The sequence below is a fragment of the Chiloscyllium plagiosum genome, unplaced genomic scaffold, assembly GCF_037043375.1.
Source record: "Chiloscyllium plagiosum isolate Xiang-an unplaced genomic scaffold, Cpla_swu_hap1 HiC_scaffold_29, whole genome shotgun sequence".
NCBI classification, from domain to species: Eukaryota; Metazoa; Chordata; class Chondrichthyes; order Orectolobiformes; family Hemiscylliidae; genus Chiloscyllium; species Chiloscyllium plagiosum.
Genome location: NW_028270167.1, coordinates 40,371,567 through 40,397,745, shown reverse-complemented (window position 1 = coordinate 40,397,745; position 26,179 = coordinate 40,371,567). Strand labels below are relative to the sequence as shown.

Below are 26,179 nucleotides of genomic sequence, written 5' to 3'. Positions count from 1 at the left end.
AAAAATAATGCCTCATTATTGGCAGAGATGCCGCTTTGCTAATTAGCCTCTAGCACAGATCTTTCTTATATACTGTTCTTCCCTTTCAGCAAGTTTACACAGTCAGTGCTGACCCTAATTAGACCTTAGATCCGTAACGTTGCCGGACACTGGATTTGGAAGCTATTTAGTATACTGGAACGTCCTTGGACTAAGCAAAGGACCAGGTTATTGCAAAAGTATTTCCAGTCTTCAAAATGCAAATACCATCATTGTGAAAATGAAGTGTGGCTTTGAATGCTTTCTACTCATTGCTCCACACGTTCTGTGAGCAAATGTAGCAATCAAATTAAATTAAATCCTGTTAACCTTCACCCCTGATGGTGTTAACTAAACAACGGCCATACCTGGCACTGATTCAGGGACAAATTCATGGAAAAACTTTATTTTCATAACAGGTACCACTTAGAGAGCACCACAGGACATTGGTAAAGAGATATTGGTTTAGTTAAAAGATTAATAAGATGGTAATGTGCAAATTCTTGTTGTTGATTTAATAGCGTTGTTTTCAAATGTTTTTTGATTAATTTGCATATAAACTTAGAACTAGCCAGTTGAGACCAAACCCAGATGTATAAAAGGTGAATGCTTGAGTCTAATTCTGGGTGTTCCTAGCAACCCAGCATGCAAGACATTTGCAGAAGTAACATGTGAAGGTGCCCTTTCTTTGCTGGTTATCAGAGACTCCTCAATTCTTTCATTTCACAGAGGTAAGAAATGCTTTAACCATGAAAACCGATTGCTGGTAAGTTGAAAAAAATGTTGCTGTTTACTTACCTTGAAATAAAGGGTTGAAGAAAGTTCAATTAAAATAGATTAGAAGAAATCTCTGTGAGTGACTTACACAACATTGGTGACAATAGGCTGGGAATGGTAAGATTCCAAAAAGAAAGTGGGAACATAATTCTTTGAAGGGCTGCCTGTGACAGGAGTCTCTACACTGAATCCATCACCTCTTAGAATGATTAGAATGAATCACTTGCAAAGGTTGCTTGATGCAGAGATTTAAACCTTGCTGACTTTGTATTTCCAGAGCCTGCTCCCTCCTGTTATATATTTATTTGAGTTTATCTGGATTGTAGGAGCAGGTGGGGGTTGGGCTGGGTCGAAGCAGAATCAACATCCGTTGGGATTTGAGTCAGAGTCCCTGCAGACGTTATCTCCTTATTTTTTATGAGGGAAACCTAGGCTGCTATCTAGGAAGCATGATTGATCCCTTCCCCAGCTCCTGGCTGTGTGCAGTTCCCAGTGAGATATTGCTTTTCCAGGAGGTAACGCTGCATAGTGCTGACGCACACATAACGACGAAGATATGTAATACTTCACAGTTGCTGGCATAGCAACACGGCATGAATTCAGGCCAAGCTACTCCTCATCCTGCTGCAATTGTGCTTTTCAAAAAAAATGACTTTTTCTCCCCCCTCAAATTACTTCAGTCAAGAGTGTGGACAATCACTCAGCTAGAATGGGTTTACATTCGTTCTGCTTTCCTTTGGCACATTTTCTGTTGGTCCTGAATGGTTTGTCACTTTTCAAACATTTAGATTTATAAGCTATTTTTCTGATGTTGTAACCCTGTCAAAATGCACATGGGTTTGGATAGTGAGTGATTTCCCGACCATTGTAAGCTATCCTTCAATCGTGGGGTCTACACTCCGACTGCATTTCAGACTGTAGTTAAGGTGTGCAAAAGCTCCCAGTTGTAAAGTGTAATGTCAGACTTCATTAGAGAATTTTCCTTGTGTTCCCCTGGCTTTGTGGTCATTTTTAGCAGAATTTGCTTTTCTGAGACAGGGGTTCAGATTGGGATGTTCAGCCAGACAGCCTGCTCCTCCGGCTGTGCTGACGGCGTTGGGATAGGACTGGGCTAGCCTGTGAAACTTGCTCCCTTCCGCACCAGGCCCAAGGCATTGGCAAAAGTCTTACCTCATACATGAGCACCAGCCACTGGGTGAGTGTTCAGTGGATTTGCAGCACTGGGATGTATCAGCAAGTACGGGGTTGGTCATCAAACTAGAACCAGCAACAATGATGCATTGTATTTCAGGAAGTGACTCTAAACATATGAACATATCGTGTTCATGAACAACGGACCTTCATATTGACTACACTCCGTAAAGGAGGAGAAAGGTCAGACTGCAGATGCTGGAGATCAGAGTCGGGAGTGTAGTGCAGGAAAAGCACAGCAGGTCAGGCAGCATCCAATGAGCCTTTCATCAGGAATGAGGTCTGCTGGCTGGGGGGCTGAGAGATAAATGGGAGGGGTTAGGGCTGGGGGGCAGTAGGTAGTTGGGAATATGATAGGTAAATGAAGGTGTGGGTGGCAGTGATAGGTCGGAGGGAGGGTGGAATGGATGCATGGGAAGGAAGGAAGATGGACAGGCAGGAGCAGTCAAGGGGGTGGTGCTGAGTTGGAGGCTTGGAACAGGGATAATGTGGATGGAGGGAAAATGAACAAACTTGTGAAATCCACATTGATCCACTGTGGTTACAGGGTCCCAAGGCGGAAGATGAGGTGTTCTTCCTGCAGGTGTTGGATGGTTAGATGGAGGAGGCCCAGAACCTGCATGTCCTTGGTGGAGTGGGAGGTGGAATCGAAGTGTTCAGCCATGGGGCGGTGGGATTTGTTGGTGCGGGAGTACCAGAGATGTTTTCTCAAATCTCCCCCGTCACCTCCGTCCAAAGCCCCAAAAGATCTTTCCACATCTGACAGAAATTTATCTGTACTTCCACGCATGTTATCTACTGTATCTGTTGCACCCGATGTGGTCTCCGCTGTATCAAAGAGATAGGATGCCAACTTGTGGATCATTTCAGAGAACATCTCTGAGATACCCACACCAATCAACCCCACCATCCCGTGGCTGAACACTTTAACTCCCCTCTCATTCCACGAAGGACATGCAGGTCCTGGGCCACCTCAATCGCCAAACCCTAACCATCCAACACCCAGAAGAAGAACGCCTCATCTTCTGCCTTGGGACCCTACAACCGCACGAATCAATGTGGATTTCACCAATTTCCTCATTTCCCCTCCCCCCCATCTTATCCTAGTCTCAAGCCTCCAACTCAGCACCGCCCCCTTGAATGGTCCAGTATGTCCAACTTCCTTCCTTCCCACCAATCGGCTCCACCCTCCCATCCGACCTATCACTTCCACCAGCACCTTCATCTACCTATGATATTCCCAGCTACCTTCCCCCAGCCCCACCCTCCTCCCATTTATCTCTCAGCCCCCCAGCCCACAAGCCTCATTCCTGATGAAGGACTAATGCCCGAAATGTCAATTTTCCTGCTCCTCGGATATTGCCTGACCTCCTGTGCTTTTCCAGCCCCACACTACACACCATAAAGAACTGGATCGATCAACAAAAAGGCATTTTTTTTTCAAGGCAAATTGCAGATATATTGCAGAGAAAGAAGAAACTTGTATTTATTTTGCATTTCCCATGACCCTGGGGGTATCCCATAAGACCATAAGATTTAGGAGAAGAATTAGCTTATTTCACCCATCAAGTCTGCTCTACCATAGATCACTGCTGATATGCTTCTCAACCCCATTCTCCTGCCTTTTCCCAGACATCCTCTTACCATCCAATGAATTATCTATCTCTGTTTTAAATACACTGAATGACTTGGTCTCCACAGACTTCTGCAGCAATGAGTTCCACAGATTCTAGCATTTCTCCTCATCTCAGTTCTAAAAAGTTGTCATTTCACTCTGAATCTGTGCCCTCGGGTCCTAGTCTCTCCCATTAGTGAAAACATTTTCCCCATAACCACTCTAGCCAGGCCTCTCAGTATTCTGTAAAAGTTTCAATCAGATACGCCCTCATCCTTTCAAACTCCATTGAGTACAGACCCAGAATCCTGATCTACTCCTCATATGACAAACCCATTCATTCTCAATATCATTCTTGTGAGCCTCCTCCGGATTGCCTCCAATGCCAGTCCATTATTCCTTACATACGGGTCCCAAAACTGCTTACAATATTCCACATGTGGTCAGACAAGAGACTTATATAACCTCAGCAGTATACCTCTTCTCTTAAATTCCAGCCGAGAACATCCCAAAGCATCTTGCAACCCATGAAGTATTTTTTTGAGGTGTATCCATTGTTATAATGTTGGAAACACAGTAATCAATTTGTGCACAGCAAGCTCCCACAAAAGCAATGTGACAATGATCAATGATCTCTGTGTTTTTGTGATTATGGTTCAAGGGTGAATATTCGTCCAGGATACTGGGGAGAAATTTGTTCATTCCTTTTGAATATTGCTTTGGGACCTTTCAGCCAACCAAAAGATCAGCATTCTCTTTACCCTTTTCAACAAGAACTGAGGCCATTGTCTAAAGACAAGCTTCATTGTTATCAAGACTCACTTGAGATTTTAAGAACAAAGGCACTCACCCTTTCCAATCCTCGACTTTGCCTATCCCTTTACTCAATGACTTAGATTAAGGATTGCTGATATGAGTGAGCAAGTCTGTCAAGAAGCATTGTTTTAAAGTTGGGAAATAATCCCAATATTTAGTGACTCAACTTTAAGTATCGTAGAATTGGTCACAGCACAAAAGGATACCTTTTGGTCCATTGTGTTCATTTCGGTTTTCAGGAAGAGAAACTCAGCTAGTCCTGAGCTTCTGCCTTTTCCCTGTAACCCTGCACTTAGCCTCCCTGTAGGGAATTATTTAATTCTCTTTCATAAACCTGAGTGAATCTACTCCAGCACATTTTCAGGCAGTGCATTTCCGATTCATTTTTCACTTAGTACTTTTCACTTAGATGGTTTTCTCTTTTAGTGTGTGTTCACAGTCTGACTTACATCAACTACACAACAGACGCGAGATACATAAATTCCATTGCTTCAGTGAGGACTCAGACCATTGTTGCCTTTGGTTTATTTTTTATTCATTGACAGGATTGAGTGTTGTTGGCTGGGCCAGCATTTATTGTCCATCTTTAGTGGTCTTTGAGAAGGTAGTGGTGAGGTGCCTTTTTGATCTAGTGCAATCTGGTGAGCACAATGCTGTTAGGGAGAGAGTTCCAGAATGATGACCCAGTAACACTGAATGAAGGGTGATATATTTCCAAATCAGGATGTTAAGTTACTTGGAGAAAAATTTGAAAATGGTGGCATACCCATTTATCTGCTGCCCTTGTCCTTCTAGATGGCAGTGCTCATTGTGGGTTTTGAAGGTATCGTCTAAGGAATCATAGTATGTTATTTTGCCATGCCACCTTATACTGGTATTTTCTATTCTTGATCCTTCCACCAATGGGAACAATTCCTCTCAAGCTATTCTATTCAGATTCCTAAAATCATGAGGGGGATAGATAGGATAAATAGACAAGGTCTCTTCCGTGGTGTGGGGGAGTCCAGAACTAGAGGATTTAGGATGAGAGGGAAAGATATAAAAGGGACCTAAGGGGCAACTTTTTCATGCAGAGGGGGGTACGTGTAAGGAATGAGCTGCCAGAGAAGTGGTGGAGGCTGGTACAATTGCAACATTTAAGAGAAATTTGAATGGGTATATGAATAGGAAGGGTTTGTAGGAATATGGGCCGGGTGCTGGCAGGTGGGACTAGATTGAGTTGGGATATCTGGTCGGCATGGATGGGTTGGACGGAAGGGTCTGTTTCCATGCTGTACATCTCTATGACTCTATAAAAGGAATTATCCTATAATTTATTCACATCAGTAGAATTAATCATCTCTGGAACCATTCTCTTCATTTCTGAACCCTCTCTGATGCATTCCCATTCATGTGCAATACTCAAAACTGGAAACAATGCTCCGGTTCAGACCAACATTTCAACAGTTACATAACTTCCTCACTTCTCAACTTCTACTGTTAAAGCCAAAAGAAATCACAATGCCTTATTAACTGCTTTTTCTACCTGTCCCGTTAACTTTAATGATTTACGAATGTACTTCCTTTATCCCTCTGTTCCTGTGTTCATTTTGCAATTGCAATCTTTCTTTGAGACCAACAATGATCTGCAAAATATTTCACGTCAAAATACTGTCTTCCTTGCAACAATATTGATTAAATCCAGATTTCTAATTATTTTTTCACCAAAGACTTTAACAGAATCATGCTGGAAAAATGCCGCATAAAGCTGTCCATGTGTAAAAACAGGTCTCGGGTCATAAATATAAATGTTGTCATGAGTCTAATCTTGTGACTTGTTTGTAGTCATAGATTATGATGGTCTAATTGGGAACTGTTTTTCCCTGAGTTCAAAAGGCAGGTTTACCTCTCGGGCTCAATATTATTTGAGGAATAAACATTCCTTAAAATCTGCCTCTTGTAATTTCAGCATTTATATTGAAGAGAACAGGAGCGCCAGCTTGCTCCATGACAATGTGCCTACTTAGGATTTGAATTTCATAACAACATTCAAACTGCTCCTTTGCTGTGTTTAAGTTTGCATTATGGCATATCCATTGGGGTCAGACGGTTCAAAAACTGAATGTTATCATTTTCTCCCTCATCAACCAAATATATTCTTTAATTCACTTGACAGCTCTTCTAAAATCTTTTAATTCCAATCCATTTCAAGCACAAAGAATGTCTTTAAAATTATGATTTATCAAGCAATTGTCCTTGTGCCTATGTGTCATTTTTGCTGCACTTCACTAATTTCATCATCTCATCTCCTCATTCCCTGCTAACTCCCTTATGCCATTGAAATCCCCTTTGTTCCATTTCATCCCCCACCCACTCTTGCCATTCCCTTGCCTTGTCTCAAACCCAGCCCATCCTTCATTGATACAGTTTGCAGAAGGGGTAACATTGTTTTGGGCTCTCCCCACACAATCAACTCCACTGCCAATTGTTGGAAGCCACTGATGCATCATGTGTTCATGTTCTCAGCATGGCTGTGGTAACCCCGGAGCAACTGCGTGTCTGCATAGCTTAGAGGCTGTGTATGGTAGACACCACCCACAAACAGAGGTGTCTCTTGCAATGATCAATCTGGACCCACAAAACTGAGTATTTATTATATGTTACCTCTTGTTCTTTCTACTAAAATGAATCACTTCATATTTCTTGGCATTAGATTCCATTGGTTATATGCCTGTTTGTTTCACCAGCCTGACTCGGTCCTCTTGAAGTCTATCACTATCCTATTCAGAGTTTGCAATACCTCCAAGAATGGTGTCATGTGTCATTTGAAATTGTGCCCTGTAAATGTAAATCACAGCCTAGGTCTATCAATATGGATCAAGAAAAACAGGTGCTAATACTGAACCCTGGAAAACCCCATTATATATCATCCTATAAAACAACCTTTGCATCCTTTCTGTTTCTGTCACGGAGCTAATTTTGTACTTATACTGCCACTGTTCCATTTTTCAATCAGCTCTCATTTGCTGACAAGCTTGTGATGAGGCACTTGATTCAATGATTTTTGAAAACAAACATACATGTTGTACATCTACTGTACATGTTCTCCCAACCAACCCTCTTTATCCTCATTAATAAAAAATATCCAATTAGTAAAACACAATTTGTCTGAGCAAATCAATGCTGACTTTCGATAATAAGACCACATTTGTCCAAGTGATGGTCAACTTTGTCCCTGATTATAATTTCCACAATGTATTGCACACTGAAGCTAAACTGATTGCCTGAAGCTGCTGGGTTTATTATTGGAAGCACATTAGCTTTCGGAGCGACGCTCCTTCATCAGGTGATTGTGACAGTGATTGTGACAATCACCTGATGAAGCAGCGTCGCTCCGAAAGCTAGTGTGCTTCCAATTAAACCTGTTGGACTATAACCTGGTGTTGTGTGATTTTTAACTTTGTACACCCCAGTCCAACACTGGCATCTCCAAATCATGGGTTTATTATTGTTCTTTTTTGAACAAAGATGGAACATTTACAACTTATGAATCCTCTGGAGGAGAATTGGAAAGTTGCTCCCTGTGTGGATGTGCAACAGAGCTGTCGGGAGAATGAGCCAGTTGACCACGACCAGTTGACCCTGAGTAGTACAGGAGGCCATTCAAGAAGGGGGAGCAAAAAGGCAAGTGGTAGTTGTAGGGGATTCTATAATTAGGGGAACATATAGTATCCTTTGTAAGCAGCATAGAGAGTCCCACATGGTATGTTGCCTGCCCAGTGCAGGATGTGGGACATCTCTGATCTGCTTGAAAGGATATTGGAGAGGAAGGGGGAGAATCCAGTTGTTGTGGTCCATGTTGAAACAAACAAAATAGGCAAGACTAGGAAAGAAGACCTGTTTAGGGATTATCAGGAACTAGGAACTAAATTGAAGAACAGGTCTCAAAGATTATAATCACCGGATTACTGGCCAAGCCATGTGCAAATTGGCATAGGGACATGAGAGTGAGGGAAGTAAGCACGTGGCTAAAAGAGTGGTGTGAGAAAGAGGGTTTTTTTTTTCATGGGGCACTGCCATTAATATTGGAACAAGAGGGATCTTTACCTTTGGGGTGGTCTCCATCTGAACTGAGCTGAGGCCAGTGTTCTAATGAAAAGGATAAATAAGGTGGTCAACAGGACTTGAAACTAAGGTGTGTGTGTGTGTGTGTGTGTGGGGGGGGGGGGGGGAGGAGGGAAGGGTAAAACTCCAAGAAGTATAATGGCCAATGGGTCGCAAAGCTACAGGTTAATATTTGTAGGAGTGGATTCAATTGCATTGAAAAATTTGAAAAAAATGAAATGAAAGGAGAACTCAAGAGAGGTTATTAAAGTCTCCAGCACAGAAAATAGGACAGTGTTTAGAAAGGGTTAGGAATCAAACTGCAAACACACTGGATAAATGAATGACAATGAGAAGAGGGGCGGTCAATACAGGACTGAAGGTATTGTATCTGAATACAAGCAGTATACAAAATAAGGTGGTACAGTGGTTAGCACTGCTGCCTCACAGCGCCAGAGACCCGGGTTCAATTCCCGCCTCAGGCGACTGACTGTGTGGAGTTTGCACGCTCTCCCCGTGTCTGCGTGAGTTTCCTCCGGGTGCTCCGGTTTCCTCCCACCATCTAAAGATGTGCAGGGTCAGGTGAATTGGCCATACTAAATTGCCCGTAGTGTTAGGTAAGGGGTAAATGTAGGGGCATGGGTGGGTTTCGCTTCGACGGGTCGGTGTGGACTTGTTGGGCCGAAGGGTCTGTTTCCACACTGTAATCTAATCTAAATCTAAAGGTAAATTAGCTTGTGGCACAGATTGAAATTGGCAGATATCACGGAGACATAGCTGCAAGGGGATCAGAACTAGGAGCTAAATATCCAAGGATATATATCCTATCAAAGAGTCAGGCAAGTGGGCATAAGGGTGGGATTAAATCAACAGTAATAAATCAAACAGGGTTATATGACTTTGGCTTGAAGTTAGGAGACAGAGGGTGGTGCTGGAGAGTTGTTTTTCAACTGGAGGCCTGTGACCAGTGGTATGCCACAAGGATCAGTGCTGGGTCCACTGCTTTTTGTCATTTATATAAATGACTTGGATGCGAATAAAGGAGGTATAGTTAGGATGTTTGCAGATGACGCCAAAATAGGTGGTGTAATGGACAGCGAAGAAGGTTATCTCAGATTACAATGGGACCTTGATCAGATGACCAATGTGCTAAGGTAGATGGACTTTAATTTAGATAAATGTGAGATGATGCATTTTGGAAATACAAACCAAGGCAGGACTTATACAGTTAATCGTAGGGCCTTGGGGAGTATTGCTGAACAGAGAGCTTGGAGCGTAGTTCCTTGGAAGTGGACTTGCAGATGGACAGGTGGGGAAGAAGGCATGCTTGCCTTCACTGTTCATACCATTGAGTATAGGAGTTTGGATGTCATGTTGCTCCTGTACAGGACATTGGTGAGGACACTTTTGGAATACTGTACATATTTCTGGTCTCCCTGTTATAGAAAACATGTTGTTAAACTTAAAAGGTTTATAAGAATGTTGCCAGGGTTGGATGGATTGAGCTATGGGGAAAGGATGAATAGACTGTGCCTATTTTCCCTAGAGTGTTGGAGGCTGAGGGGTGACCTCACAGAGGTTTGTAAAATCATGTGGGGCATGGATAGGGTGAACAGCCAAGATCTTTTCCCTGGATCGGGGAGTCCAGAATCAGAAGTTTAAGTGTGAGAGGGGAACGATTTAAAAGGGACCTGAGGGGTAACCCTTTCATACAGAGGGTGGTGTGGCAGCTAAATACCACTTTCCCCTGTGTTCTCCCAAACAATGGATATCTTCATATTATTTGTACATTTATGAAGTAAAACCTGAAAGAAAACCAATTTACCTTCCAGTCCCCCATGCGTTTCTGCTTTGTCATCACCTTACATCATGTTACCTTTCTCATACCATATTTTTGAAGCCAGAGGTAACTAATGTTCTCCTAATCAGTGGTAAATTGAAAGGTCTGATAACAGTAAGGTTATGAAGGTTGCCTGGTTTGTTGTAAAAAACACATCAGTATCCTTTGGCAAAGGGAACTCTGTGATCAGTTTTGGGCCCTGTATCTAAGGAAGGATGTGCTGGCATTGGAGGGGATCCATAGCAAGTTCACAAGAACGATGTTGAGAATAAATGGCTTGTCATATGAGGAGTGGTTGAGGACTCTGGGTCTGTACTCAATGGAGTTTCGAAGGCATAGCTCATTGAAACTTACAGAATACTGAGAGGCCTAGATAGCATGGACATGGAGAATGTGTTTCGACTAGTAGGAGAAACTAGGACCTGAGGGCACACCCTCAGAGTGAAGGAATAACCCTTTCGAACTGAAATGGGGAGGAATTTCTTCAGACAGGGTGTTGTGAATGTGTGGAAGTCATTGTCGCAGAGTGCTGTGGAGATCAATTCACTGAGTGTATTTAAGGCAGACCTACATAGTTTCTTGATGAACAAGGGGCTCAAGGGTTATGGAGAGAAGGCAGGAGATTGGGAATGAGAAACATATTAGTCATCATTGAATGACACAGCAGACTCAATGGGCTGATTGGCCTGATTCTGTTCCCTATGTGTTGAGGTTATATGGAGCCACCTGTACTAACCGAGTCTAACCAAAGATGTGATTCAAGTCCCAGACAGTATGGCTAATGCTTATACTATCAGGGCAATACAAATTGGGCAATAAATAAATTTTGCCTCAATTTTACTTTGCCCTGCAGGTCCCTTCCTGATCAATTCCCAACAGCTCCGTTTCCCAGCAGAGAGTTTGAGATATTTATTTTGTTTTCAAATAAATCCAGGGTCTATCCTGGCCATCTTCCTAAGCCCCTCACCTCACTCACAATCTCTGTTCCATTGAATTGCTTCATTCCTGTAGATCCATTCCACATACACTGGCTGTCTTAATCACAACTCCCATTCTCTGCCTTGTCACTTTCCTCCTTTTCAACACTTTTAAAATAAAATTAGCAAGCTCATCCAGTGCAGTTTTGGATTTCATCTCCCCTTTCCTTTCTGCTTGACATTGGCTTTCATTTGTGTCATGAAGTGTTTGCAATGTTGTTCAATATGTGAGATGTGTATATGTACATCTGCAGTTTTGATACTTCTGAGTCATCTGCAAATTGGATTTTGTTACAGGAAGAATGATTCTTCATATTATTTATGACTAAAGTGAACAGCAGGGAGCCTGCAGCAGACTCCTCTTCCAGACCAAGCCTCATATATTCCTTATCTCCTACTGTCTATGCTCAAGCCAAGTTCCAAACTAATGTACATATTTGTCACCTGGTCCAAACATTATTAAAGATTACATGCCAAACATCATCAAGTCTCTCTAAAGACTGAATTTGTTTATTCCCACCTATTCCTACCATGAGGTGCTCATGTCTTTGAAGATTTGTCTTTCATAAGTGTTGTTTGGCATCTTCAACACATTTTGTCACTGTTATATTGAAATTGAAAGGGTCATATCTTACTACATTTCTGAATATGTGATTACAAGAACCTTCCTTTAGATCTCAAGTACAGTCGTTGAGTTCCTAAAAAGTGAGAACTGGAGTTTCACTTCATCTCTCAACTCAGTTCCTTGGGGATTCTGTGGGTTGGTCCCATCTGGTGCAGTTGCTTAGTAGACTGTGAAATTATACAGTGTGACTGTTACCATGTGAGCACTTATACCTGCTTCCATAAAGTAATTAACAAAGAAATATAGATGAATATGTTAACCATTAGTGTGCTCAACTTGGAAGCTGTAATGCTCCTGATCATTCTTAATGGTTAACACCATTGTTTGCTATTGGTCTCTGAGTCAGTTTACATTGCATTGACAAAATGATGTTTAAACTCCAAATAAGATCACAACTGGATGGCATGGTGGCACAGTGGTTAGCACTGCTGCCTCACAGTGCCAGAGACCTGGGTTCAATTCCCGCCTCAGGCGACTGACTGTGTGGAGTTTGCATGTTCTCCCTGTTTCTGTGTGGGTTTGCTCCGGTTTCCTCCCACAGTCCAAAAATGTGCAGGTTAGGTGAATTGGCCATGCTAAATTGCCTGTAGTGTTAGGTGTAGGGGAATTGTCTGGGTGGGTTGCGGGTCAGTTTGGGCTGCAGGGCCTGTTTCCACGCTGTATGTAATCTAATCTAAAAACTCTTCGAAAAGTTTTATTGCCATATCATTCTACTCCTTTCTCCTGTTTATCCAGCCTTTCCTTAAATACATCAATGCTTTCACTATTGTTTCTAAACACAAAACCACACTCTCGTCAAAGAACTTTCTTCTGAATTCCTCATTGAATTGGTTTGTGACCTCCTTGTACTCACAGTCCCCACTTCTAGCCATCCCACGAATGGAAACATTGTCTCTGCGTCTACCCTGTCAAACATTTCCCTCAGTATTAGCACAAGCAAAAACAAAGATTGCTGGAAAAGCTCAGCAGGTCTGGCTGCATTTGTGGAGAGAAATCAGAGTTATTATTCAAGGTCCCTTCCTCAGAACTCCTTCAGTGTTCTTTTTTTGGGAGAATAGAACTTTTTTAACCTCTCTGATACACATAACAGCTATGTATTCTTGAATTATGTCATACAGCTATTGTATTATTCAATGAAAATTCCTCAATGTCTCAAGTTTTTTATACAACTGTGGGAAAACTGTTCACAATACCCCATGGATGGTCTAGCTAAAGTTTGACACAAATTAAATTTAACCTCTCTGCTTTTTAAATTGACTTCACCAGAAGTGAAACTCAAAACTTGGTTTCCATTAGAAATTTCCCAACCAACCTTTGTCATTATTGCCGCTAACTTGGGTATCAGACCCCTCAGGTTCAGCAATGAGGAGGAGGTCTTTTTTTTCTCTCAGAAGTTGGGGAAACTGTGGAAGTCTTTACTGCAGATTGCTCTTGAGGTTGGGTCATTAAGAATGCCTAAGGATGGCTCAGTGGTTAGCACTGCTGCCTCACAGCACCACGGATGCGGGTTCAATTTCAGCCTTGGGCTGTGTGGAGTTTGCACATTCTCCCCGTGTCTGCATGGGTTTCCTCCCACAGTTAAAAGCTGTGCAGGTTAGGTGAATTGACCATGCTAAATTGCCCACTGTGTTCAGGAATGTGTAGGTTAGGTGCATTAGTCAGGGTGAATGTAGGGTAATAGGGTCTGGGTGAGTTACTTTTTGGAGGGTTAGTGTGGATTTGTTGGGCCAAACTGTCTGTTTCCACACTGTAGGTATTCTATGAACAGAGATAGACAGATTTTTAATCAATAAAGGAATAAAGGGCTATGGGAAAAAGGCAAGAAAGAGGATTATCAGATTAGCCACAACCTCATTGAATTGTGGAAAGGAGTTGATGGGCTGAATGGCCTACTTCAGCTCCTACAGCTTATTAACTTAAAGTTATCTCCTACTCCACTAATTTCCAAGGAGTTTTATTTTCATTTGTCACTGGATGTGGGCTAGGTAAGCATTTATTGCACAGTGTGAATTGCTGTTGAGAAAATGGTACAGAGTTATGTTTTTGAACTGTTGCAGTCCAGCTGTTGTATGCACATAGTGTTATTATCACCAGGATTTTAACAAGTGACACTGAAGGCATAATGATATTGTTTCAAATTAGTTTGGCGTGTTCTCTGGCGCGTGACTTGAGCTTGCATTTAGTGTTTCTTGCATCTGTTGCCCTTGTTATAGATAAAGATAGAGCTGGCAGGTTTGGTAGTTGTTTTCAAAAGAACTTTGGCAGACTGCTGTCGTGCAACACATATTGCCACTGTGCACTGCTGATGAGGGCAGGGAGTGTTTCAGTTAGTGGATGAATTGCCGAGGTGGACTGCATTGTCATATGTGGTGTCAAACGTCTTGAATATTTTGGAGCTACACTCATCTAGTGAAGTGTACAGCATTGTATCACAGTTATGACGTGACCCTTCTAGATGGTGGACAGGCTGTGGCAGTTAGAGATGAGTTAATTTCACAAGAATATCCAGCCTCAGGTCTGTCCTTATTGCCACAGTGTTTACATGGCTAGTCCAGTTTAGTTTCTGTTCAATGGCAACCTTGATTTCTTGTTAGTGGGGCATTTAGCAACGATCATGCGTTTCAATACAAAGGAAATGATTGGATTCTGTCTTATTGGAGATGGTCATTGCCGAGCAGATATGTGGCATGCGAGTTACTTGTCAGCTCAAGTTTGAATATTATCTGTTATAAACATAGCTAGCCTTAGCATCTAATATTGCACACTGTCAGTCTAAGTTGGTGGGATGGAGAGTGCTGTGGGAATTAAGAGGAAGGTTGGAAAGTGAATGGACGGTGTAAATGGGAGAAAATGATGAGGGGAGTTGAGAGAAAAATTAAGAAGTATGAGCCTTAGTCTTTCACAAAAATTTCATGCATTTGAATTTTTGATATGTTTTGAAATATATTTACAAAATGAATTGTACTAAGTCACAGAATACGTGTTAGGCGCTTCTGATGAACACCTAAACATTTCTTAACAGAGGTTTAATAATGAAAGGCATGCAATATTTGACTGACATGTTTTTACTTGATAGCTGTAGTATAGAACACAGTACCTGATTCAGTCCCTGATTCCTGTTCCACTGTAGTTGTTCCAAGTAGATCATAGTTGATCAACGCCCTCTATATGCCCGAGTTCTGTAAACTTTAATATTACTGCATAACCAAATCTACCCTCTTGCTGTCTAATTAATAAATGCAAGAGCATCATTTGTAACAGCTACAGTTGGAGTGTTCTGGAGTTAAGAGGCTTGGTTTGCAATGTCCGTACACAAAGAATATCTAATAATGTGTGTTACATCTCTCGGTAAATGTAATGCATGATGTGAGCTGAGCTTACAATGTCCCTTATGGTTAAATCTGGCTGTTATTCAAGCCTAGGCTCCAGTTTTGGACTGACCTTGTTTGCATTGTGCATGTGATACTTGGTGAAACAGGCTTCGGGGCTGAATATTGATTTTCAGATTTTGCTGACCGGCAGTGGGTGTGGCCTAGCAGGAGATAATATTGTATTTACAGGATTTCATCTTTGGGAACCAGTGTTTATGGAAACATTTGCACTACAGCCAAGTGACACTTCCTGAAATTGTCTTAGGTTAAAAATCACACAATATCAGGTTATAGTCCAACAGGTTTATTTGGAAGCACTAGCTTTCGGAACACTGCTCCTCCATCTCGAGGTTGTGAAGTATAAAGATCGTAGGACACAGAATTTGTAGCAAAAGTTTACAGTGTGATGTAACTAAAATTATATATTGATAAAGACCTGGGTTGTTTGTTAAGTGTCTCATCTTTTAGAATGGGCATGTTGGTTTCAATTCTTTCATATGTAAATTACAAAGCTTAAAGTTACATTCTCAAGTGAACTTTAACAATAGATGAAGGTGTGAGGTGCCCTGTGTAAGACTATCTGTACCCGTGAGTACACCCGTGAACTAAACACATTGATCAGGACTTTGGATCCAGGCCTTCAGAGCTCCCACCACACCCTCATCCCACGTATTTCTCACATAGGTGACTTCTACTGCCTTCTGAAGATACACATAGCCAATACACCAGGATGCCCCATCATATCAGGCAATGGGACTCTGTGTGAGTCTGGCTATGTTGAAGGAATCTTGAAACCCATTGTACAGGGGATCCCCAGCTTCTGTTGCGACACTACAGATATCTTCCAGAAACTCAACACTCACGGATCAGTCGAACCGGGAACATTCCTCGTCACAATGGACATTTCAGCACTCCACACCAGCATCCCTGACAATGACGGTATCACAGCAACAGCCTCAGTACTCAACACCAACAATTGGCAATCTCTGAGCAATGTCCTACAACTCATCCACTTTATCCTCGAACACAACATTTTCACCTTTGCCTATCGGACCAATAGATCTATGTCAGATGCCATATCACTTGCCCTTCACTCCTCCCTAGAACATCTTGATACCAAGAATAGCTATATAAGAATCCTACTCATTGATTACAGTTCAGCCTTCAACACTATTATCCCCTTGAGACTGATTACTAAAACTTAGTAATCTTGGACTAAGTCCCACTCTCTGAAACTGGATCCTCAGTTTCCTGACCTACTGGCCACAATCAGTGAAGATTGAGGATAATATTTCATCCTCACTAATACTCAACACTGGAGCCCCCCAGGGATGCGTACTCAGACCCCTACTGTACTCACTGTATACCAATGACTACGTCGCCAAATACCAGACTAATCCATTTACAAGTTCGCTGATGACACCACCATAATCAGTCGGATCTTAGATTGCGATGAAACAGACTACAGACGGGTGGCGGAAGACCTGGAAAAATGGTGCACTAAGAACAACCAACTCTCAATGCTAGCAAAACCAAGGAACTCATTATTGTCTTTCAGCGGGATGTTACTCATGCCCCCTACACATTAACAGCATAGAGGTGGAATGAATGGAGAATGTCAAGCTCCTGGGAGTGGTCATCTACAACAACTTTCTTGGACTCTTCATGTGGACGCACTGGTTACAAAGGCCCAACAACGTCTGTTCTTCCTCAGGCAGCTGAGGAAATTTGGCATGACAGCAAATACTCTTGCCAACGTTTATAGGTGCGCAATCGAGAGCATTCTGTCTGGGTGTATCACTACCTGGTATGGCAACTGTACCATTCAAGATTGGAGATGGTTACAGAGAGTGGTGAACTCGGCCCGGACGATCACAAAGGCCAACCTCCCATCTATAGAATCCATCTACCAGACCCGGTGTCAAGGAAAGGCCGCCAGCATTCTCAAAGATCCATCCCACACTGGCAATGCTTTTCTACAACCTCTACCATTGGGAAGAAGGTACAGAAGCCTGAACACACGCACCAGCTAGTTTCACAACAGTAACTACTTTATTGTTGTTAGAATACTGAATGGACTTGCAAACTCTTAACATTCGTCTGTACCTGTGTTTTGGTTTTTGCTGCTGGTTACTTATTATTTACTTATCTATGCTATTCAACTCTGTGATCTGCCTGTATTGCTCGCAAGACAAAGCTTTTCATTGTGCCATGTGACAATAAGTTCAATTCAATTGAATTCAGTTCTTCATCCAGACACACAGAACAGCCATGGGGACCAAATTTGTACCCCAATATGCCAACGTCTTCTTGTACGGTTCGAACAAGACTTCTTCTCTACGCAGGACCTCCAACCAACACTATACACCAAGTACATTGATGATATTTTCTTCCTCTGGACCCATGTGAGGAGTCACTGACACAACTACATAGTGATATCAATGAGTTTCATCCCACCATCAAACTCATCATGTATTACTCTCTACTATCTGTCTCATTCTTGGACACATGCATCTCCATCAAGGATGGGCATCTGAGCATCGCACTCTACCGCAAACCCACGAATAACCTCATGATGCTACACTTCTCCAGCTTTCACCTGAAACATATTAAAGCAGCCATCCCCTACTGCAGGTGACCCCACTGCACTACACACACATATACACACACACATACAAATGGACAGACACACACTCACAGTCACACAGACACTCCTATAGACCCATAAACTCATGCAGACCCTCTCTCATACACAAGCTCTCTCTCATATGCTCACACATACACTGCCATACTCACACGCACTCTCTCACAATCTTATATTCTTTTACATTCACACTCACACTCAGACACATACACATACTCTCTCACAGACACTCATACCCCCTCCGCATGCACATGCAAACACACACATGCGCGTGCACACACACACAAGCGCACACACACAAACAGACAGACAGACACACACTCACAGACACACATTTAAGTTTGTGGGGTAAATTTATACTTGCAGAACTACATTTTATTTTGTTCAAAAACTGCATGAATCCATGTAAGATTCTATAAATCCCTTTTTTAGATTAGAATCAGTCTGAACATTGGGGAACGGACAGCCTCACACAGGGAGCTAACACCTTCAATGCATTATCTGAACTGGCATGGCACCTATTGTTAAAGTTCACTTGAGAATGTCAGTTAAAGTTCTGGGATTTACACATGAAAGAATCAAAACCAACAGGTCCATTCTAAAAGATGAGAGACTTAACAAAAAATCCAGGTCTTTTTCAATATATTATTTCAGTTACATCATACTGTAAACTTTTGCAAAAAATTCTGTGTCTGATCTTATACTCCACAGCCACCTAAAGAAGGAGCAGCGCTCTGAAAGCTAGTGCTTCGAAAAACAACCTGTTGGACTATAACCCAGTGTTGTGTGATTTTTAACTTTGTACACTGCAGTCCAACAACTGCACCTCCAAATCAAGAAATTGTCGTGTCCTAAAACTCCCTCCAGTGAGGGAAAGTGTGACTTCCTGATATCTTGTCAGATCTGTCCATGCATTCCCAAACATAATGAGAGAAATTGTATTGATCAGAGTGAGGGAAGAAATAGAACAGAAATCATTTCAGCTTAGAATCAGACTTGTAAATAGACAATGAGGCAAGTCAAATCAATGCAAATTTCACAGACTGAACAGCTGGAGAATGATCCCGGGGATCATTGTCTGAGTGTGTGGTGATGACAACTGAGAATTCCCAATTCCAACAGATGTCAATGTTTGGGTTGGATTTCAATCATGTACAAAGTGCCCTACTAGTTTGCCTTGGGCATGAGACTTTTCCTTAAAGCACACACACACACTGTCATTAGACATTTTAATCAGGTAGGTAAAAACAATGACTGCAGATGCTGGAAACCAGATTCTGGATTAGTGGTGCTGGAAAAGCACAGCAGTTCAGGCAGCATCCGAGGAGCAGTAAAATCGACGTTTCAGGCAAAAGCCCTTCATCAGGAATAAAGGCAGAGAGCCTGAAGCGTGGAGAGATAAGTTAGAGGAGGGTGGGGGTGGGGAGAGAGTAGCACTTCAGTAAAGATCCCCCATGTTGTACACAGTGCTGCATTGTACACACTGTCAGAAGTGACACTGACTTAAGTGTAACAGAGTTGCAAGAAAACAAAGCTGCAGACGTGTGAGCTATTACTAATATAAACTGACAAAATACTGAAGGTCAAAAAAGCCAACCTAAGTTAAAATAGTGATGATTTAGAGGTGCTGGTGTTGGACTGGGGTGTACAAAGTTAAAAATCACACAACACCAAGTTATAGTCCAACATATTTAATTGGAAGCACTAGCTTTCAGAACGCCGCTCCTTCATCAGGTAGTTGTGGAGGACACAGTTGTAAGACACAGAATTTATAACAAAGGTTTACAGTGTGATGTAACTAAAATTATATATTGAAAAATATCTTGATTGTTTGTTGAGTCTTTCACCTGTTTGAATACCATGATAGTTTCACTTCTTTCATGTGTAAATCACAAAACATTTTTTTTAAAAGTTGCATTCTCGGGTTAGCTGTTAACAATGATGATAGCTAGACAATATGTTGAAGGTGTTGGCCCCCTGTGTTCTCTGTCTGTGCCTTGATGTTTAGATTGATTCTAATCTAAAAAGTGAGATAACGGAGTTTTACATGAATTTATGCAGTTTTTGAGCAAAGTACAATGTAACTCTGCAAGTACAAATTCACCCCACAAACGCAAATGTATATGTGTGCATGTGAGTCTTTGGGTGTGTGTGTCTGTCTGTCTGTCTGGGTTGGGGGGTTGTGAGTGTGAGAGAGAGTGTATATGTGTGTGTATGTGAGTGTAGAGTTTCTAAATCTGTGAGGGGGTGCATGTGTCTGGGTGGGGGGGTTGTGAGTGTCTGTGAGAGAGAGTGTATATGTGTGTGTAGAGTAGTCTAAGTCTCTGAGAGGATACATGTGTGAGTGTGGGAGTGTGTGTGTCTGTAAGGGTGTGTGTGAGTGTCTGTGTATATGTCTGTCTGTGTGTATGTGTGTGTATAGGAGTGCCTGTGTGTGGTGTGTGTGTGTGTGTGTGTGTGTGTGGGGAGGGGGTGGGGGGGGGGGGGGGGGGGAGGAAAGGGAAGGGAAGGCAAAATTCCAAGTAAAACCCCAAATTGCCAGTGGGAAGCAAAGCAGCAGATTAACATCTGTGGGAGTGAATTCAACTGCATGGGAAAATTATTTTAAGAATGAAAGGAGAAGTTATTAAATCCTCCAGAACACAAAATAGGACAAAGTATTTGGAAAGAGTTATGAATCAAACTTTATGCATAATGGGTAAATGAAAGACAATGAGACTAGGGACGGTCAATACAGGACTGAAGGTGTTGTAGCTGAATGCGTGCAGTTTATGAAATAAAGTAAATGAGGTTGTGGTGCAGATCGAAATTGGCAGGTATGAGGTGGTGGGCTTCACAGAGAAGAGGCTGCAAAGGGATTGCGACTGGAAGCTGAATATCCAAGGATATACATCCTATTGATAAGACAGGCAGGTGGGCAGAGAGGGTGGGGTTGCCTTATTAGTAAGAAATGAAATGAAATTAATAGCAAGGAACAAAGTAGGGTCAGATGATGTAGATTCTGTGTGGATAGAGTTGAGGAATCACAAAGATAAAAAGTCCATCATGGGAGTTATGTACAGGCTGCCAAACAGTGGTCAGGATTTGGAAAACAAGATACACCAGGAGATAGAAAAGGAGTGTAAGAAAGGCCAGGTTACAGTGCTCATGGGGATTTCCAATATGCAGGTGGACTGGGAAAACCAGGTTGGTAGTGGATCATAGGAAAAGGAATTTGCGGAATGTCTATGAATGACTTTTTGGAGCAGCTTGTGATGGAGCCCACTAGGGAACAGCCAATTCTGGATTTAGTGTTGTGCAATCAGAGAGACTTGATAAGGGAGCTTAAGGTGAAAGAACTCTTCAGAAGCAGTGACCATAATATGATTAATTTACTCTGCAATTTGAGAGGGAGAAGCTGGAATCAATTTAACTGTACGACAGCTGAATAAAGGCAGCTACAGAGGCATGAGGGAGGAGTTGACCAGAATTGACTGGGAGAGGAACCCAGCAGAAAAGACAGTGGAACAAGCAACGGCAGGATTTTTTGGAAGTAATTTGAGAGACACAGCAAAACATTATGCTTTGGAAGGGAGGATGAGGCAACAATGGCTGACCAGGGAAGTCAGGGACAGCATAAAAGCAAAAGAGAAAACATTTGATGTGGCATAGGGCAGTGGGAAGCCGGAGACTGGGAAGCCTACAAAGACCAAGAAAGACAATAAAAAAAGGAAGAAGATTAAATATGATGATAAGAAAGTCAATAATATTAAAGAAAAATGCAAGAGTTTCTTTCGATATAAAGAACAAAAGAGAGGCAAAAGTGGGCATTGTACTGATGGAAAATAACACTGGAGAGATAATAATGGGGAACAAGGAAATGGCTGAGGAACTGAATAAGTACTTTGCGTCAATCATTACAGTGAAAGACATGAGTAAGATCCCAAAAATTCAAGATAGTTGGGGGGGGGGGGGGGGAAGAGTATGTTGACCATCACCAAGGAGAAGATGCTAGGAAAACCGAAAGATCTGAAGGCAGATACATCACCAGCACCAGATGGTCTACATCCCAGAGTTCTGAAGGAGTTAGCTGAAGAGATAATGGAGGATATATTTCCCTCCCCTCCCCTATCAGTGTTCCGTAAAGACCACTCCCTCCGTGACTCCCTCGTCAGATCCACACCCCCCACCAACCCAACCTCCACTCCCGGCACCTTCCCCTGCAACCGCAAGAAATGCAAAACTTGCGCCCACACCTCCCCCCCTCACTTCCCTCCAAGGCCCCAAACGAAACTTCCATATCCGCCACAAATTCACCTGCACCTCCACACACATCATTTATTGCATCCAGTGCACCCGATGTGGCCTCCTCTATATTGGGGAGACAGGCCGCCTACTTGCGGAACGTTTCAGAGAACACCTCTGGGTCACCCGGACCAACCAACCCAACCACCCCGCAGCCCAACACTTCAACTCCCCCTCCCACTCCACCAAGGATATGCAGGTCTTTGGACTCCTCCATCGCCAGACCACAACAACACGATGGTTGGAGGAAGAACGCCTCATCTTCCGCCTAGGAACCCTCCAACCACAAGGGATGAACTCGGATTTCACCAGTTTCCTCATTTCCCCTCCCCCCCCCACCTTGTCTCAGTCAAATCCATCGAACTCAGCACCGCCTTCCTAACCTACAATCTTCTTTCTGACCTCTCCGCCCCCACCCCACTCTGACCTATCACCCTCACCTTGACCTCTTTCCACCTATCGCATTTCCAACACCCCTCCCCCAAGTCCCTCCTCCTTACCTTTTATCTTAGCCTGCTGGACACACTTTCCTCATTCCTGAAGAAGGCTTATGCCCGAAACGTCGATTCTCCTGTTCCCTGGATGCTGCCTGACCTGCTGCGCTTATCATATGAGGACTCTTGGTCTATTCACGACAGAATTTAGAAAGATGAGGGAGGATCTAATTGCAACATACAGAATACTGAACAGCCTGGATAGAGTGGACATTGGGAAGATGTTTCCATTGGTAGGAGAGAATAGGACCCAGGGGCACAGCCTTAGAGTAAAGGGAAGACCCTTTAGAATGGAGATAAGGAGAAACATCTTCAGCCAGAAGGTGGGGAATCTATGGAATTCATTGCCACAGAAGGCTGTGAAGGCCATGTATATTTAAGACAGTGATGGATAGGTTCTTGATTGTCAAGGGAATTAAGGATTGTGGGGAGAAAGTGGGAGAATAGGGTTGAGAAATGTATCAGCACATTTGAATGGCGGACCAGACTCAATGGGTCAAAAGGCCTAATTTCTGCTCCTATGTTTGTCACAGTCCTCAGACCTCTACCATGATGGTGACACCTCAAGCTCACTTCAATAAACACCTCTTGTTGAATGCAATTCGACATAGCACACAAGAAACAATCAAATTCAGACAAATGTCACAAAACCTTTCTGAATTCAGACAAGGTGAATACATCTGAACAATTGTTTCATTGTTCACTATTACTAACCTTTTCTCTGTTGAGATCTTCACAGCAGGGCAAAATGCTTCTTTGCAGAGTCTTGTCACTTTTATAAGAATGGTTGAGCTGATATTATCTCAGCAAAATCTGAACTCGTCGGACTTAACTTTCTTTAATGAGATGTCAGTGCTTCCCCAATCCTAATAGCTCTTGAGGAGGTGGTGGTATGCTCTACATTCAGCCACAAAGAAACAGAACATGGTGAGGTCTGTTGAGGTGAGGTGGTGAAGGAAGAATAATCCAATATTATTCAGTTGAAGAGAGCTTCTCCACAAGTTTGTTGCTGAGCATCTAAAATACAGACTGGTGTAGTAAATACCATCAAGAATCATCATCCCAGTGGATTATGTTATGCTATTCCCCTAAAACTGTCCATACCCGAGAAGAAAGCATTTGCAGATTAATGAGGAATGACTAGAAGAGTGGAATTAATTGTTGGTTTGTGAATTGGTCACTCTTTCAGAAAGCAGCACTAGCAAATGAACTGAATGAAGCCTGTTGTGAGCTGTATTAATTGTTGGAAGGGGCTGTAGGACGTGGTGCAAACACTTTCTCTTGGCCCAATCATCGATTATGTGACATTTCACACCTATTCATGGGGCAGGATTTCAGGAATTAACATGCTCCAAGTAAACATTTGTACTTTGCCATTTCGCTTTCAGTCTCAAGTGACTGCGCATTCTCAGCCTGTTTAACCTGCTTGAGCTGGAGTCTAGTTCATGTTGTTAGGATCTGTAGAGAAGAAAACCACTTGAATCTAAGCTGTTAGATTTTTAATTAATTGGACATGATTGAATGGCTGGTTGTCTCTGTATTACCTGAATTGTGACAATATATATGGGGTCAAGAACGAAAAACATAATATATTTCAGAGATAGGTATTGGAAGTAAACAGCTTAAATCTTTGAACTCTTGCTAGACACAGAGTAGACTCAAGTAAGGGGACCATCGTTTGGTAGTCCAGCATACAGCATAAACTGAATACAGTACCTTCAGTAAGACATTATCCTTTTTGGACTGAAATGTGATTGACGTGATAGCATTTTTGTAAGAAGAAACCCAAGTTACCTTGCATTTATCCTTGCTCTAACTACCGACATCAATTCAGCTCCATTAAAAAAATCTTTTTAACTCTTTAGGAAGTCTGACCAATAGCACCACAGCATCCACCAAAAGTCGGGCAAGGGGCAGATCCCAAAAGCAATCAAATCCCATTATTCAAATCTCATTCTGTTGGCAACAACTAGGATCAGGCAACCGAGCCAACCTGCCCACCTTATTGAGTTTAAGTTACTATGGTGACATCTGCTTTTGGCTGGAAGTAGGGAATAGTGAAGTGGAGACTCTAACTAGATTTCCATCACCCAGGAATCTCTCCCAGTCCTATTGCCGGTCATTGATGTGCTCTGCAAGGATTTGCAGTTAATATTTAATCTGTTTCAGTGCATTTTGAATGCACTTTCCTTAGCCATTAGGTCCTAGAATGGGACTTGAAATGGGGACCACTGATGCAGAAGCACAGATGCTACCCACTACCCTCCCAAATTTTCATATTATTATTTTTGCTGGGTCATTGTTTAACTGATTAAAGTATGTGGATGCCTAAATCTTTCTTTTCCTCCACAGCTTCATGCCTTTCAAACAATACATATTCAAATTTATCCTCCTTATGTTCAAAATGGATGACATCCCAGTTTCCCATACTGAACTACATCTGCTTCAGTTTTGTTTTTTTATCAAATTCTACCCTTTTGCAGCTACCTGCACCGTGTCTGTTTTACTTATTTGTCACCTAACCTGCCATTCATAAATTTCAAACAAGTCACAATGAATTGAGAAAATTGTAACACATTCTACAAAACTGCACCAACATACGATCACCGCCTGGATTTTAGTGTTTTGTGGTTCAGGCTTCATTTCTTAACTTTTATTTATCCAACCAGTTCTGTTTCTGGTTCAGCTTAGTGTTGCTGGTCTATGTTAGCCAGGAGGGAGTGGGGTTCTCCAAATGCATACTGAAGCGCAGGAACTCCCCACCCACTGTGGGGAGCAGAATTCCAATAACCAGAATGATACAAAGTCATTTAGACTTGATGTGAGGAAGCACTTCTCAAACAAAGAGCAGCGAAAATCTAAAATTTACTTCTGAAAGTCGAGATTAAATGGAATTTTTAGGCTTGTCTTATGAAGAGAGGTTGACTAAGCTCGGACATTCTCTCTGGAGAGAAGGAAACGAGGTGACCTGATCGAGGTATACAAGGTAATGAGAGGCATGGATAGAGTCAATAGCTAGAGACTTTTCCCCAGGGCAGGATTGACTGACAGGAGAGGTCATAGTCTTAAGATATTAGGAAAAAGGTATAGGGGAGACGTCAGAGGAAGGTTCTTTATGCAGAGAGTTGTGAATGCATGGAATGCGTTGCCAGCTGTGGTGGGGGAAGCAGAATCATTGGGGACATTTAAGCGACTGCTGGACATGTACATGGACAGCAATGAATTGAGGGGTGCGTAGTTTAGGTTATTTTATTTTACATTAGGATTAATCCTCATGGGCCAAAGGGCCTGTGCTGTGCTGTACTTTTCTATGTTCTATGTTCTATGAAATTTTATTTGACAAGTGTATCAAGAGATATGAGCTTCACTGGAGACTGACAAACTATAGTTTATAAGCATGAATGACATTCTAAAGGCTAAAGTCTGTGAAATTTATTCACAGCA

General features: G+C 42.3%; 1 protein-coding gene across 1 annotated transcript in view; it reads left to right on the top strand.

Annotated features, from left to right (window-relative positions):
* The first annotated feature begins 651 nt into the window (after nucleotides 1-651).
* The window catches only part of LOC122540531 (ATP-sensitive inward rectifier potassium channel 1-like), a 79,503-nt gene continuing 53,975 nt past the window's right edge, over nucleotides 652-26,179 (top strand). Inside the window, exon 1 of the mRNA XM_043676394.2 lies at nucleotides 652-749. The gene's annotated coding sequence lies outside the window, so the exon portion shown is untranslated. The remainder of the gene's footprint in view (nucleotides 750-26,179) is intronic.